A 12670-nucleotide genomic window follows, 5' to 3' on the forward strand; every position below is an offset into this window, starting at 1 on the left:
AGAAAAAACGTAAATATCTGGATCTGGCGCACGAGATTGTCGACATGTGGGGTGTGGGGTCTGCTGAAATAATCCCTATCGTAATATCTGCCAATGGTTTGATCCCGGTTAGCCTCGCTCACCATCTGAGGCAACTGGGGATCCGGGACGGTTCGCTCGCAGCCAGGATGCAGAAGGCGGTGTTACTTGACTCGGCTAGGATTGTCCGCCGGTTTCTCAGCCTACAGCCCTAACCCCCGGCCGTTTGATCTCCCTGCCGGGGCGTATTCCTCCACCCGCTTATATTTATATACGTAAGTATAAGTAAATTTACTATATAATTATATAAGTAGTTATTATAATATATGTATCTATTATGTATTGGGCGGGCGGAGTGACATTCAGTATAATAATAATACTCTTTATTGTACACAACAACAATCAACACAATAACATATTACAAATAAAGAAGAGTGTACAAAGGCGGTCTTATCGCTAGAAGAGCGATCTCTTCCAGACAACCTTTGGGCATTTAGGGGACAGCGCAGTGAAAGCAGTAGGGAAGTGTACACAGAGAAGTGACGATTAATGTCACCTAAAACTTTATCATTAATTATCGAGTACAAATACACATACATACATATACAGCATAATACATACAAACATATATATAAACATACGCATAAAAAATACTATACTTATAAACAACAATATATAATTGTTAACAAGTCAATATTACTGTATTTATGTTTTCAATCGATGATGGGAACGATCGAAAATAAACATTGAAAACCTGATTTCATACGAAGGATTCTACTTATATACATGGAATAATTTACTACTACATTTACCTAAAATTTTTAAAAATTAATGTCGCAAGTAGAGTATCCGCCAAAACGCAGTGAAACAGTTTTAATAAGGAAAAAGGTCAATAAAGGTCAATGTGGGATAAATGCATGCTTCAGCAAAACTAAATATTATATATTATATTGTTAAAAAATAATGAAATATACCTCGGTACGTACTAGTCAGTACTAGTCGGCAAAAAGAACCGACTAGTCAAGCCTGAAGCCATTACTTTATTCATATTTCAATGCTAGAAGGTAATTGAAATTAAACTAGAAAATTCATGCCATACCTATCTAACAATAAATCTAAGCTAGATTAATATAATAAAACTGATCAAATTATGAATTTGTGAATCAGGCTGTCTTTATCGGTCATATTACCATATTATGGTAGGTACCATCATGTAAAAGGTATCAAAACAAGTAAACACTATATATAGTAGCCATTTAAAGAAACCAAATAAAGATTTTTAACCGACTTCAAAAAAGTGGGACTCTGCATTCGGGTGTATTTTTATGTGTAATGTTATGTACACCAAATTTGATGATTCTTTTTTCATTGAAAAGCTAGTGCTTACCGTGTGGTCCCGTTTAAATTTTAGTGCGACCTTTCAAGTAGTTTTTAAGTTATTCCATTATTATGTGTATTCATGTATCTATTGTACCTACTATAGTGGTCACTGTAAATTGATGTCGTTTTTTTTGTTTTAAAACAAACAATAATTTATTTTAATTACATAGTCAACAATTAAAAATTACCACATTCATAACAAAGAAACAAATTACTTATCAGCGCCACATTCATTTATAACATAAAAAGATCTGCGGTAGAGCCTTACACAAAATGACGGTCTCTTATTAAATTCAACACAAACAACTGATTAGAACCAACAAAGAAAATCTCTAGAGAACATTATAAAAGGAATTAATATTAAGATACCGCTGGGACACATAAAATTACACCATATCTCGTATTTAAAAAACACTGTTCATTGAAATAATAATGGATAGTTAAATCTTTACGCGCCATCACTCTTAGTAAAAATTCTTTGTTAAACAAAGTATTTTTTTTAAGTCATGCAAATTGTAAACAATTAATCGTCGTTTCATCACTTCAGCCTATTGCAGTTCACTGTTGGACATAGGCCTCCCCAAGTTCACGGCAGACATTATGGCGTGAACTCATGTGTTTTGTCCATAATCACCACGCTGGGCAGGCGGTTCGGTGACCTCAGAGCTCGCTTTGTCGCACTGAAGACGCTGCTGCCCATCTTCGGCCTGTGTATTTCAAAGCTAGCAGTTGGATGGTTATCCCGGCATCGCTCGATTTTATGAGTTCCATTTTGGCAGTGGAACTTTGTTATCCCCTAATCGCCTCTTTAATGCCGTAGCCCCACAGCGTCGTTTAAGTTCTTATAATCATTTAAAAACGATCAAAATATCAGTAAGTTGTAAGTTTATAATCTATAATAATAATATAATAATATATATAAAAGCGAAAGGTCACTCACTCATCACGAAATCTCCGAAACTATAACACCTGCAAACTTGAAATTTGGCAGGTAGGCTCCTTATAGGACGTAGACATCCGCTAAGAATGGATTTTACGAAACTCGACCCCTAAGGGGGTGAAATGGGGGTTGGAAGTTTGTATGAAAGTCCTATGTTTTTGAAGTAAGAGACCTGAAATTTAAAATGTATGCTCTATAGATGGTAAAAAAGTGTCCAAATAATGTATCTTTAGAAATCAACCCCTTTTTGGGGTTGAAACGGGGGATGGTACGTTGACTCACTGATCACGAAATCTCCGAAACTATAACACCTACAAACTTGAAATTTGGCAGAAAGGCTCCTTATAGGGCGTAGACATCCGCTAAGAACGGATTTTACGAAACTCGACCCCTAAGGGGGTAAAACGGGGGGTTGGAAGTTTGTATGAAAGTCCTATGTTTTAGAAGTAAAAGACTTGAAATTTAAAATGTATGCTCTATAGATGATGAGAAGGCGTCCAAATAATGTATCTTTAGAAATACACCCCTTTTTGGGGTTAAAACGGGGATGGTAGGTTGACTCACTGATCACGAAATCTCCGAAACTATAACACTTAAAAACTTGAAATTTGGCAGGTAGGCTCCTTATAAGACGTAGACATCCGCTAAGAACGGATTTTAAGAGAAACGACCCCTAAGGGGGTAAAACGGGGGTTGGAAGTTTGTGTGAAAGTCCTATGTTTTTTGAAGTAAGAGACTTGAAATTTCAAATGTAAGTTCTATAGATTGTGAAAAGGTGTCCAAATAATGTATCTTTAGAAATCAACCCGTTTTTGGGGTTAAAACGGGGGATAGTAGGTTGGCTCACTGGTCACGAAATCTCCGAAACTATAACACCTACAAACTTGAAATTCGGCAGAAAGGCTCCTTATAGAGCGTAGACATCCGCTAAGAACGAATTTTATGAAATTCGACCCTTAAGGGGGTAAAACGGGGGTTGGAAGTTTGTGTGAAAGTCCCATGTTTTTGAAGTAAGAGACTTGAAATTTAAAATGTATACCTTATAGATGATGAGAAGGTGTCCAAATAATGAATCTTTAGAAATCAACTCGCTTTTGGGGTTAAAACGGGGGATGGTAGGTTTACTCACTCATCACGAAATCTCCGAAACTATAACACCTACAAACTTGAAATTTGGCAGATAGGCTCCTTAGAAGGCGTAGACATTCGTTAAGAACGGGTTTTACAAAACTCGACCCCTAAGGGGGTAAAACGGGGGTTGGAAGTTTGTATGAAAGTCCTATGTTTTTGCAGTAAGAGACTTGAAATTTAAAATGTAAGCTCTATAGATGATGAAAAGGTGTCCAAATAATGTATCTTTAGAAATCAACTCCTTTTTGGGGCTAAAACGGGGGATAGTAGGTTGACTCACTTATCGCGAAACCTCCGAAACTATGACACCTAAAAACTTGAAATTTGGCAAATAGGCTCATTATAGGTCGTAGACATCCGCTAAGAACGGATTTTATGAAATTCGATCCCTAAGGGGATAAAACGGGGGTTGGAAGTTTGTATGAAAGTCCCATGTTTTTGAAGTAAGAGACTAGAAATTTAAAACGTGTGCTCTATAGATGATGAGAAAGAGTCTAAATAATGTATCTTTAGAAATCAACTCCCTTATGGGGTTAAAACGGGGGATGATAGGTTGACTCGCTCATCACGAAATCTCCGGAACTATAACAGCTACAAACTTGAAATTTGATAGATAATTTCCTTATAGAGTGTAGACATCTTTTAAGAACGAATTTTACGAAACTCGACCCCTAAAGGGGTAAAACGGGGGTTGGAAGTTTGTATGAAAGTCCTATGTTTTTGAAGTAAGATACTTGAAATTTAAAATTTATGCTCTATAGATGGTAAAAAGGTGAACAAATAATGTATCTTTAGAAAGCAACTCCCTTTTGGGGTTAAAACGGGGGATGGTAGATTAACTCACTCATCACGAAATCTCGGGAACTATAACACCTACAAACTTGAAATTTGGCAGGTAGGTTTCTTATAGAGTGTAAACAGCTACGAATTAATTTTACGAAAATCGACCCCTAAGGGGGGATCGATCCAAAAAACGGGGGTCGAAAGTTTGTATGAAAGTCTTATGTTTTTGAAGTAAGAGACTTGAAATGTACAATATATGCTCTATAGATGGTGAGGAGGTGTCCAAAAAATGCATCGTAATCTATATATATATAAAAGAGAAAGGTAACTAACTCACTCATCACGAGAACTGAAAAACCGCTGGATGGTCTATCCATCCAGGTTGGACAAAGATAAAATTTTGCAGGGAGGTATAGTCAGCAGACGTCCGCTAAGAACGGATTTTACGATATTCCACCGCTAAGGAGGTTTAATTGGGGTTGATAGTTTGTATGAAACTTAAACAGCCTGAAAATAAAACTAAAAATGTGGTGTATAGAGGAAAAGAGATTATATGAGAAAAATAACTATTAAATTATACTAAATTGTGCCTTTTAAAAAGTTACTCAGTTTGATAAGCGTTTCGATAAGTGACTGAAATAAAAAAATAATTTGCGTTAAACATTTTAATAGTAATGCATATCTTCATAACCACGCGGACGTAGTCGCGGGTAACAGTTAGTGTATTATAAAACAAAGTCCCCAAAAGTGTATGTGATCGATTCGCTCAAAATCTACTAACGGATTTTCACGCGGTTTCACCATTCGAGAAAGGGCTCCACCATTGGCAAGAGGAAGGTTTACGGAACGGCTAAGCCGATTTTGATGAGAGTTTCACTGGAAGTTTGCCGGGAAAACTTTGTGATACACTAATTTCAACGCGGGCGAAGCCGCGGGCACAGCTAGTTCTATAATATATATAAACGCGAAAGGTCATTCATCACGAAATCTCCGAAACTATAACACCTACAAACTTGAAATTTGGCAGGTAGGCTCCTTATAGGAAGTAGACATCCGCTAAGAACGTATTTTACGAAACTCAACCCCTAAGGGGGTAAAATGGGGGTTGGAAGTTTCTATGAGAGTCCCATGTTTTTGACATAAGAGACTTGAAATTTAAAATGTATGCTCTATAGATAGTGAGAAGGTGTCCAAATAATGTATCTTTAGAAATCAACTCCCTTTTGGAATTAAAACGGGGGATGTTAGGTTGACTCACTCATCACGAAATCTCCGGAACTATAACAGCCACAAACTTGAAATTTAGCAGGTAGGTTCCTTATAGGCGTTGACATTCGCTAAGAACTGATTTTATGAAACTCGAACCCTAAAGGGATAAAACGGGGGTTGGCAGTTTGTATGAAAGTCCTATGTTTTTGAAGTAAGAGACTTGAAATTTAAAATGTACGCTCTTTAGATGATGAGAAAGTGTCCAAATAATGCATTGTTATCTATATATATAAAAGAGAAAGGTTACTAATTCACTCATCACGAGAACTCAAAAACGCTGGATGGTCTATCCATCCAGGTTGGACAAACATAAAATTTGGCAGGGAGGTAGATTACAATTAGCAGACGTCCGCTAAGAACGGATTTTCGGTATTCTATCGCTAAGGGGGTTTAATTGGGGTTGATAGTTTGTATGAAATATATACAGCCTGAAAATGAAACTAAAAATGTGGTGCATAGAGAGGTTTTATAAAAATAACTATTAAATTACACTAAATTGTGCCTTTTAAAAAGTTACTCAGTTTGATAAGCATTTCAAGGGACTGAAATAAAAAAATAATTTGCGTTAAACATCTTGATAGTAATGCATATCTTCATAACCACGCGAACGTAGTCGCGGCCAACAGTTAGTGTATTATAACAATAAGTCCCCAAAAGTGTATGTGATCGATTCCCTCAAAATTTACTGAACGGCTTTTCATGCGGTTTTACGATGTGCCAATGCGCCAACACGCCAACACGCCAACACGCCAACACACCAACACGCCAAGGTGCCAACACGCCAACACGCCAATGCGCCAACGTGCCAACGCGCCAATGCGCCAACACGCCAATGCGCCAACGTGCCAACGCGCCAATGCGCCAAAACGACAGGACGCCAACAAAAATAACGAACCTGTTTAATAACGAACCGTTATTTATGATATTATATCTGTCCAGGTCCGGAAGAAGCCACTTCGCCATCTAAGGACATCGTGGCAGGATAGGAAATTGACTTACCCTTTTTGCGCTTGATAAAGCTCATTCATCAAGCATTTTTTATACAACTAGGTCGCCAAACAAGAGTACGGCTCACCTGATGGTAAGCGATTACCAGAAGCATTGCGAGCGTGTTGCCGACCTTACCCCGAATCTCCCCCAGGAGCTCTGGTCACCTTACTCACCACAGAAACACAACAATCATTTATTTATACTAACCTATATAACCATTTATCCATTCCGTACTCTCAGTTATTTTATGATATTGAAAAATTAAAACGAAAAAGATCCGATGAAAATAAAAAAAAATTACATTTAAGTTGTTACATAGCGAGCAATGAACAATTTGTGACTGTCACAAACAAAAAAAAACTGTATAATTATTATTTTATTTATTTATTGACGGCGGTGTTTGTAGTTAAACTCCTCCGAAACGGCTTGACCGATTCTCATGAAATTTTGTGTGCTAATTGGGTAGGTCTAAGAATCGAACAACATCTATTTTTCATACCACTAAGTTAAAAGGGGGGAGGGGGATTAAGGGGGTTAATATGGCAAAACAACGTTTGCGGGGTCAGCTAGTCTGTATTATCTATATCGATATTATATATTATATATTATTATATATTATATATAAAAGCGAAAGGTCACTCATCACGAAATTCCCGAAACTATAACACCTACAAACTTGAAATTTGGCAGGTAGGCTCCTTATCCTCCTGCGGCCCAATTTAATAGAGGGGACTTCCGAGGATGACCCAATGTCCTAATATTAGAACTAATTAATAAAGTACTGAACGCCCAGACCAAAAATTGTTTGTATCTGGTTAATCCCAATATTTACAGGTGTCATATTTTAGGGCTATTATAGTATTGATTTAAGCTTGCCAGACAAAAAGAAAAAATACCACAATCTTTTGTTCTTTATTTATCACATTGGGTTGTTACATTAACTTGAAAGCCAACTGAACAGTCTTAGAAATCTTATGAAAACTTAGTATTTAAACATTTAAACTAGTACAGATCAACAAATTAAACCTTTGCCTGCATAGAAGTTGCAATAATTATTTATCTTTCACAAAAATAACTCAATAATGACATTTAAAAAAGAAAAAAATGTAATTTAAATTAACTTATCAATGTTATTTAGACCATTTGTGTTTCATTATTAGCCTTCTTTTGCAAAAAAAAATATCAAAAACCCCACAGCGAATAGGAATCTAAAAAACAAAAAATAAAAAAATGTGCACAATAACAATACTGCTATTTAACATAATTAGTCTATTTTTTAACTGACTTCAAAAAAAGGAGGAGGTTACTCAATTCGACCGTATATATTATATATATATATATATATATATATATATTTATTTATGTTCGGGGATAACTCCGTCGTTTATGAACCGATTTTGATAATTCTTGTTTTGTTAAAAAGGAGATATCCTTAGTTTGGTACCATGATAAGGAAACTTGGATCTGATGATGGGAAACTCTCAAAAAGACGCATAACTTTTTACAGGGTGAACTGATTGTGATGATTTTTAATTTAATCGAAAGCCGATGTTTATCATGTGGTTACATTTAAATTTCATCGAGATCTGATTACATTTTTAGGAGTAATCTTTGATAATGCGTATAAAAAACGTTCAATTTTATTAACAATATTTGTAACTATAATACTTGACAATCTTTTAGCGCTGTAAAAAAGAAAATGTATGTGCCTGATGACCTAATACTATTATAAATTAAACTATTAGGTACAAAAATAACTATCCCGTTCTTTTTTTCTATATCACACGAATGCCAAAGCTTATTATTATGAACGAGATGCAACCCCATTAAAAAAAGCAATTTATATTATACCCGCCCGGCGTACTAGTACTAGTACACAAAAATTATCATCAAAAACACATGCCGAAAATGTCGTCATTACGGTTAACTAACAATTGTTACGCATAATTTAACTCTTTATCTCTAAAACAATAAAAAATACAGTAAGTATTAGATAAAGATTGTAAAGATATTTACAAGTTAAAGTAACCTCTTCTCGTTACCCGCGTCATTGCCACGACGTTTGGTGACAGAAGACTGAAGATACCCCTTCCCGGTCCCTTTATGCAGTGCTGCCATAATGCCTAATATATCCACAAACTAACCGACAGCGAAAACATGACATGGCGCGTAATGTAAACATGCCAGGTGTCGGTAAATATTTTGTTCTAGTATTATCACAGTGGGTCATTACTCCAAGTCTCTGTTTTCATACTTGGGCCTTCACTGCAAACTGATTTTGTCCTAGTATTATCACTTTGAACCCCAGGAGGTTATAGGACTTAGACATCCGCTAAGAACGGATTTTACGAAATTCGACCCCTAAGGGGATAAAACGGGGATTGGAAGTTTGTATGAAAGTCCTATGTTTTTGAAGTAAGAGACTTGAAATTTGAAATGTATGCTCTATAGATAGTGAGAAGGTGTCCAAATAATGTATCTTTAGAAATCAACTCCCTTTTGGAATTAAAACGGGGGATGTTAGGTTGACTCACTCATCACGAAATCTCCGAAACTATAACACCTACAAACTTGAAATTTGGCAAGTAGGTTCCTTATAGGACGTAGACACTCGCTAAGAACTGATTTTACGAAACTCGACCCTTAAAGGGATAAAACGGGAGTTGGAAGTTTGTATCAAAGTCCTATGTTTTAAAGGAAGAGACTTGAAATTTAAAATGTATGCTCTATAGATGGTGAGGAGGAGTCCAAATAATGCATCGTAATCTATATATATATAAAAGCAAGGTCACTGACTCACTCATCACAAGAACTCAAAAACCGCTGGATGGTCCAGGATGGACAAAGATTAAATTTGAAATTAGATTATAGTTAGTAGACGTCCGGTACGAACGGAATTTGCGATATTCCACCGCTAAGGGGCTTTGATTGGGGTTGATAGTTTGTATGAAACATATACAGCAGCTATAAGTTCGCCTGATAGGTTATTTATACTGCATCTTAAAAATAAATCTAAAAATGTGGTATATAGAGAGGTTTTATAAAAATAACTATTAAATTATACTAAATTGTTGTTAAAAAGTTACTTAGTGTGATATAAGCATTTCAAGTGACTGAAATAAAAAAAAATTGCATTAAGCATCTTAATATAGATAATATAGGTGGCATAAATTAAATATAATAATATTGCATTAACTGTAAGAGTATGCACATAAAGAACCACGCGTCAAGATAAATTAACCAGTTTATAGCTGTTAGATAAGAAAAAGGCTAAGTTTAAATTGTTAATCTAACTAGTTAGAGGTTAACAGAAGGTTCAGTCCTCAGTCAGTGTTCGTCTGATCAAGTACAGTTCAATCGTTCGCTTACGACTACCCCCGAAACAAAAATAAAAATGGTCAAATGTATAAAATGTACGAAAACTATTACAAAGAAACTACCTGGATTGCAGTGTAGCAAATGTAATAAGTGGTTACATGCGTTATGTGCCGGTCTTACTTCTAATCAATTGATCACCTTAAACTCCACCGAGGCTATCGACTGGAAGTGTAGAACTTGCGCGGAAGGTACTAAATCCAGACGTCTGTCATGTATCATGCCTGATCTCGAGGATGAAGGTGACGATAATACCGACCCAGAGTTTCTTATCCCAGACAACAATATAACGCAGCAAATATTACGGGAAATAAGGAATGAAATCAAGGGCATTGTTCAGTTTGAATTGCAACGTTCGCTTAAGTACTACTCTGACAAGATAGACGACTATGAGGAGCGCATGAAATTATATGAAACCAGGATCAAAACGGTCGAAAATCAATATGGTGATTTGAAAAATAATCTCAAAAACATGTCCTTAAAATATGACGTCCTTGAGGGGAAGTGCAACCAATTAGAGCAAGCACAACTATCCCAACAGCTGGAAGTCTGCGGAGTCAAGGAAGCGGAACGGGAAGATACGATGGAAATAATAAAGAGAGTGGCATCTAAAATTAACACCGACATCTCCGACGTCATCAAAGCATATAGGAAGAGGGTACCAGCCCACAAGCGTAATGAATCGAAAAGGATTGAATCACCACCCAACCCCATTACTGTTATTCTGAGGAACGGTGTGCGTAGTGCTTGGCTGGAAGCGAGTAAAATGGTAAAATTCTCAGCTCATGATATAGGGATGGAAGGTGAACAAAATCTATACCTACGCGAGTCTTTAACACCGGCTACTGCATATCTCCTTTGGAAGACAAAAGAAGAACTAAAGGTACGTCATGGCTTCAAATATGTATGGTGCAAGAATGGAACTGTCCTAGCGAGGAAATCCGAAAATGAGAAAATCATTTCTTTTCACTCTTTACAACAGCTGGATGTGCTTACTCGTAAACTAGAACAGTTAAATTAAATTATTTATATTTTAATAATTTGTACTATTAATATGTATTTCCTTTTGTTTAAAAAAAATGGATGACTCAAATTGTGACTCGAAAGAATTAACTTGTATTAACTTTAACGATTTTACAAATCAATTACCGAATTACGGCAAACCGCTATTGTTATTTCATGTAAACATAAGATCTACCCTCAAAAACTTTGCTGAACTCGAATACATATTATTAAATTCCGATAAAACCATTCATTTGTTGATATTAACTGAAGCTAATATAAAAGAAGACTGTGTTAATATGTACGAACTCCCAGACTACTCAATGTACTACGAACTTAGGCAATACAGGAAAGGTGGAGGTTTATTATTTTATGTTCACAATTCATTATCCTTCATTAGACATAGTGCTTCCAGTAAATACTTGGAATGTATTACTGGGGAGTTAATTCTAGACTTTAGTTATAAGTTAGGAGTTTGTGCAGTCTATAGACCACCGGATTATAGTAAAGAAGGATTTATTAATGAACTTTTATCCCTTGTCTCAAAATATAACCCAAAAAATAATTATGTTATTATTGGCGATATAAACTTAGACATTAAAAAATATAGCCCTATTACAAATCTTTACTTAAACTCCCTATCCGAATTAGGCTTTTACTCGGGTATAAATCAATATACACGAATAGAAAAACGCACGGATATAATTTGTAAATCTTGTGTTGATCATGTTTTTATTAGAAATGTCACTAATTGTGAAATATATACCGGCGTTGTAAAAATCGTTCTAGCCGATCACTGCATAACTTGTTGTGCGATCTTCGACGCGCGGCTCGGTACCGATGATTCACGCCTGCCTCAGCTGTTTACGAGAATAAATAATAACAATCTGCGAAGCAGGTTGTGCAGTGTTGACTGGAGCGAACCGCTTAGTTATAGTGATCCTAACGATATTTATAATTTTATTTACAAACAATTTAGGAATGCATATGAAATGAGTAAATATTGTGTAGAATATAAAAGCAAAAGAAACACTTGTAAATGGGCAAACAAAAAGTTAAAGTATATGTGTAAAAAACGGGACGAACTTTATAATATTTGGCGTGCGGATGAAAATAATACTGTAAAGAGATTATTATATAATTCGTATAGAAACAAAACAAACAAGTATACTCAGTTCATAAAAAATCGTAAAATTAAGAATGATATTTGTAAAAACTTTAAAAATCAACGAGAAATTTGGAAAATAGTTAATAATCTTACCGGAAAAATTGTTAAATGTATTGATGATGTGATTATTAAACATTTTAAGCAGGATCCGCTTAGTCTATCTAATAATTTTGCGACCGAATTTAACAATAATGTGAAAAGTATATGTATTGATTGTAATTTGAAAATGTTAAATTCAAACTCGTATGAAATAATACCAGAAACTTCAATCAGACTACAGCGAGCACGTGAAAAGGATGTTAAACGTATAATTTTGCTTATAAGTGACAGAAAAAGTCCAGGTTATGACGGAATTAGGGCAAGTGATATAAAATATACCTCCTCACATCTAGTACCAGTCATTACTCACCTCATAAACCAATGTATAGCTACATCAATTTACCCGGATATTTTGAAAATTGGCGTAATTCGGCCAATTTATAAGAAGGGAAAGCGTGACAATTATAATAATTACCGTCCCATCACTATTTTGTCATGTGTAGATAAAATTATAGAAAGGTACCTAGGGGATAAAATAAATAAATATTTAGCTCAACATTCAATCATTAATAATA

This window comes from Melitaea cinxia, chromosome 4, assembly GCF_905220565.1.
Source record: "Melitaea cinxia chromosome 4, ilMelCinx1.1, whole genome shotgun sequence".
Taxonomy (NCBI): Eukaryota; Metazoa; Arthropoda; class Insecta; order Lepidoptera; family Nymphalidae; genus Melitaea; species Melitaea cinxia.